At 54.8% G+C, this 5,000-nt stretch overlaps 1 protein-coding gene and 1 long non-coding RNA gene across 5 annotated transcripts in view; one reads left to right on the top strand and one right to left on the bottom strand.

Moving 5' to 3' along the window:
* LOC143514953 (ankyrin repeat and sterile alpha motif domain-containing protein 1B-like) overlaps nucleotides 1–5,000 on the top strand; it is a 98,911-nt gene that overhangs the window by 74,269 nt on the left and 19,642 nt on the right. The window lies entirely within an intron of this gene.
* Nucleotides 3,895–5,000, bottom strand: part of LOC143514955 (uncharacterized) — a 10,899-nt gene continuing 9,793 nt past the window's right edge. For all 3 annotated transcript variants that reach the window (XR_013130992.1, XR_013130991.1, XR_013130990.1), the window contains one exon: nucleotides 3,895–4,808. This is a non-coding gene — a long non-coding RNA (uncharacterized LOC143514955). The remainder of the gene's footprint in view (nucleotides 4,809–5,000) is intronic.

A 5,000-nucleotide genomic window follows, 5' to 3' on the forward strand; every position in this document is an offset into this window, starting at 1 on the left:
AGGTGATGGTGGTGGTGGTGATGGTGATGGTGGTGGTGGTGATGGTGATGGTGATGGTGGTGGAGGTGATGGTGATGGTGGTGATGGTGGGAGGTGGTGATGGTGGTGGAGGTGATGGTGATGGTGGTGATGTGGGAGGTGGTGATGGTGGTGGAGGTGGTGGTGATGGTGGGAGGTGGTGGTGATGGTGGTGGAGGTGATGGTGATGGTGATGGTGGTGGAGGTGATGGTGATGGTGGTGATGGTGGAGGTGATGGTGGTGGAGGTGATGGTGATGGTGGTGATGGTGGGAGGTGGTGATGGTGGTGGAGGTGGTGGTGATGGTGGGAGGTGGTGGTGATGGAAGGTGATGTGGATGGATGGTGATGGTGGTGAGGTGATGGTGATGGGTGATGGTGGAGGTGGTGATGGTGGTGGAGGTGGTGATGGTGGGAGGTGATGGTGATGGTGGTGATGGTGATGGTGATGGTGGTGGAGGTGATGGTGAAGGTGGTGATGGTGGTGGTGATGGTGGTGGAGGTGATGGTGATGGTGGTGATGGTGGGAGGTGGTGATGGTGATGGTGGTGGTGGTGATGGTGATGGTGGTGGAGGTGGGAGGTGATGGTGATGGTGGTGGAGGTGATGGTGATGGTGGTGATGGTGGGAGGTGGTGGTGGTGGTGATGGTGGGAGGTGGTGGTGGTGGTGATGGTGATGGTGATGGTGGTGGGGATGGTGGTGGTGATGGTGGTGGAGGTGATGGTGATGGTGGGGGGAGGTGGTGATGGTGGTGGTGATGGTGATGGTGGTGGTGGTGATGGTGATGGTGATGGTGGTGGAGGTGATGGTGATGGTGGTGATGGTGGTGAGGTGGTGGTGGAGGTGATGGTGGTGGTGATGGTGGTGGAGGTGATGGTGATGGTGATGGTGGTGGTGGTGATGGTGATGGTGGAGGTGGTGATGGTGATGGTGATGGTGGTGGAGAGGTGATGGTGGTGATGGAGTGGTGATGGTGGTGGAGGTGATGGTGATGGTGGGAGGTGGTGATGGTGATGAGGTGATGGTGGTGGAGGTGATCGGTGATGGTGGAGGTGGTGATGGTGATGGTGGTGATGGTGGTGGAGGTGATGGTGATGGTGGGAGGTGGTGATGGTGATGGTGGTGATGGTGGTGGAGGTGATGGTGATGGTGGTGATGGTGGGAGGTGGTGATGGTGGTGGAGGTGATGGTGATGGTGGGAGGTGGTGATGGTGATGGTGGTGATGGTGGTGGAGGTGATGGTGATGGTGGGAGGTGGTGATGGATGATGGTGGTGGAGATGGTGGTGAGGTGAGGTGATGGATGGTGATGAGGAGGTGATGGTGATGTGGAGGTGATGGTGGTGGTGGTGATGGTGATGGTGGTGGTGGTGATGGTGATGGTGATGGTGGAGGAGGTGATGGTGATGTGGTGGGTGGGAGGTGGTGATGGTGGTGGATGGTGATGAGTGATGGTGGGAGGTGGTGATGGTGGTGGAGGTGGTGGTGATGGTGGGAGGTGGTGGTGATGGTGGTGGAGGTGATGGTGATGGTGATGGTGGTGGAGGTGATGGTGATGGTGGTGATGGTGGGAGGTGGTGATGGTGGTGGAGGTGATGGTGATGGTGGTGATGGTGGGAGGTGGTGATGGTGGTGGAGGTGGTGGTGATGGTGGGAGGTGGTGGTGATGGTGATGGTGATGGTGGGAGGTGATGGTGATGGTGGTGGAGGTGATGGTGATGGTGGTGATGGTGGGAGTGGTGATGGTGGTGGAGGTGGTGATGGTGGTGGAGGTGATGGTGATGGTGGTGATGGTGATGGTGATGGTGGAGGTGATGGTGATGGTGGTGATGGTGGTGGTGATGGTGGTGGAGGTGATGGTGATGGTGGTGATGGTGGGAGGTGGTGATGGTGATGGTGGTGGTGGTGATGGTGATGGTGATGGTGGTGGAGGTGGGAGGTGATGGTGATGGTGGTGGAGGTGATGGTGATGGTGGTGATGGTGGGAGGTGGTGGTGGTGGTGATGGTGATGGTGATGGTGGTGATGGTGGAGGTGATGGTGATGGTGGTGGAGGTGATGGTGATGGTGGTGATGGTGGGAGGTGGTGGTGGTGGTGATGGTGATGGTGATGGTGGTGAGGTGGGAGGTGATGGTGATGGTGGTGGAGGTGATGGTGATGGTGGTGGTGGTGGGAGGTGGTGGTGGTGGTGATGGTGATGGTGGTGGAGGTGATGGTGATGGTGGTGATGGTGGTGGAGGTGGTGATGGTGGTGGAGGTGATGGTGATGGTGGTGATGGTGATGGCTGATGGTGGTGGAGGTGATGGTGATGGGGAGGTGGTGATGGTGATGGTGGTGATGGTGGTGGAGGTGATGGTGATGGTGGTGATGGTGGGAGGTGATGGTGATGTGGTGGAGGTGATGGTGGTGGTGGTGATGGTGATGGTGGTGGTGGTGATGGTGATGGTGATGGTGGTGGAGGTGATGGTGATGGTGGTGATGGTGGGAGGTGGTGATGGTGGTGGAGGTGATGGTGATGGTGGTGATGGTGGGAGGTGGTGATGGTGGTGGAGGTGGTGGTGATGGTGGGAGGTGGTGGTGATGGTGGTGGAGGTGATGGTGATGGTGATGGTGCTGGAGGTGCATGGTGATGGTGGTGATGGTGGGAGGTGGTGATGGTGGTGGAGGTGATGGTGATGGTGGTGATGGTGGGAGGTGGTGATGGTGGTGGAGGTGGTGGTGATGGTGGGAGGTGGTGGTGATGGTGATGGTGATGGTGGGAGGTGCATGGTGATGGTGGTGGAGGTGATGGTGATGGTGGTGATGGTGGGAGGTGGTGATGGTGGTGGAGGTGGTGATGGTGGTGTTGGTGGGAGGTGGTGATGGTGGAGGGTGGTGATGGTGATGGGTGAGGTGATGGTGATGGTGGTGATGTTGCATGGAGCATGATGAGCATGGTGATGGTGATCAGGTGAGGTGATGGAGTGATGGTGATGGTGGTGGAGGTGATGGTGATGGTGGAGGTGGGAGGTGGTATATAACAGTTACTCTTCTTTCATCTCTACAATTTATTCATACTGCAGTTCTCACAGCACTTACTTGCTGTTTCTCCTAACGTGTGTGTGTGTGCATGTGCATGTGTGTGTGCATGTGTGTGTGAATTTGCGTGTGCATCTGCGTGTGCATGTGTGTCTGTGTCTGTGTACATGTTTGTGTGTGTGTGTGTGTGTGTGTGTGTGTGTGTGTGTGTGTGTGTGTGTGTGTGAGTGAGTGTGTGTGTGTCTTTCTCTTCATGAAAAAGAAAAGGCTGACTGGAGTACACACTCCAACTCTATCTTTGGTTGAAGTTCCACCCAGACTTTAATTGGACAGACTTCACTCTCACATGTTGTTTTAAAATGGTAAACGTGCACACACGGCCCGTGTAATACGTTTCCACTCACATTGTAAAATTTCCCAATAATGAAGATGGCGTGTAGGAAGAGGCCTAGAGCCAGTCAGCTCTCCCTCTAGATGTGTGAAACTGAAATGTAGCATTATTACATAATCCAGTCAGCACCATCTGTGTGTGTGTTTGAATGTCTTTGCGTGAGGTATAAGAGGAACTGATGGCTCAGATCTCTTCTGGATTGGAGATGCCGATTGCTTGGCCAATTAAACTCTCCTTAATCAGTGGGACTCATTAACTTCTCATTCACTATTCTCCATCTTAATGCACTCCGTCTCTGCCTAAATACGCAAACACTGCCATGAACACACCACTGAATCACTGCTTCGCACCCCAGGAGTTAACAGGCAGACACAAACAGACACTGAGTATGCTGCCTTCCTCCTGAGAGAGGGAGGAAAGACACAAACAGACACTGTAATGAGGAGTCTTGCGATAATGGCAGATCAAAATTATTTATTAATATAGAAAAATCAAAGTACACCCTCCATGAGAGATGGGTTATAGCTGGGAGAGGGTTTGGTCCGCTGGGTCTGAAAGGCCACCGGTTTGCCTTCAGAGGGAGGTGTGGGTACCCAGAGGTCCAGGCCTGCACACAAATGCTATCACAGATAGGGCAGGATGTTTGTGTGCATCGTGCATTGTGGGTGCAGTCAAAGCACAGCACTAGTTTCCAGTTAGTTCAAATGTGTTGGTAAACAGCACAGGAAGCAGCACCTTCATCACCATCGTCAGCTGGGAGTGAATCGATCATTCCATGTGAACGTGTTCTCAGCTCACTGGAATAACCCAGGAGGAAGACCTTAGGGGCATCGTCAACAGCTATGACTAGGGAGTGTGAGATGCCTGCACACACACACACACACACACACACACACACACACACACACACACACACACACACACACACACACACACACACACACACACACACACACACACACACACACATACACAGGCACACACATCTCAGTGCCTTAGCTCCTCCTCTGCTGGTGCTGAGCGTGGATTGGCTGGTGGGATGGGCTCTGAGCGGTGGTGCTGAGCGTGGATTGGCTGGTGGGATGGGCTCTGGGCGGTGGTGCTGAGCGTGGATTGGCTGGTGGGATGGGCTCTGGGCGGTGGTGCTGAGCGTGGATTGGCTGGTGGGATGGGCTCTGGGCGGTGGTGCTGAGCGTGGATTGGCTGGTGGGATGGGCTCTGGGCGGTGGTGCTGAGCGTGGATTGGCTGGTGGGATGGGCTCTGGGCGGTGGTGCTGAGCGTGGATTGGCTGGTGGGATGGGCTCTGGGCGGTGGTTCTCCCATGGCAGCCTGAGCACCAGCAGAGCTGATTTCATGCACACACACGCAGCCAGTCGAATCTGGGCAAAACACACAAGTGTTTGTCATATCTCACAGCCATGGCCCAGTGAGTTTAGAGTTTTATCACACTGATGGTGCTAATTTAGGCGGCTGCAGTGCAGGCTTACACAGCGCGAACTGCACACACACACACACACACACACACACACACACACACACACACACACTCTCACACAGTGAGATATTGGACT

Source organism: Brachyhypopomus gauderio, chromosome 5, assembly GCF_052324685.1.
Source record: "Brachyhypopomus gauderio isolate BG-103 chromosome 5, BGAUD_0.2, whole genome shotgun sequence".
Classification (NCBI taxonomy): Eukaryota; Metazoa; Chordata; class Actinopteri; order Gymnotiformes; family Hypopomidae; genus Brachyhypopomus; species Brachyhypopomus gauderio.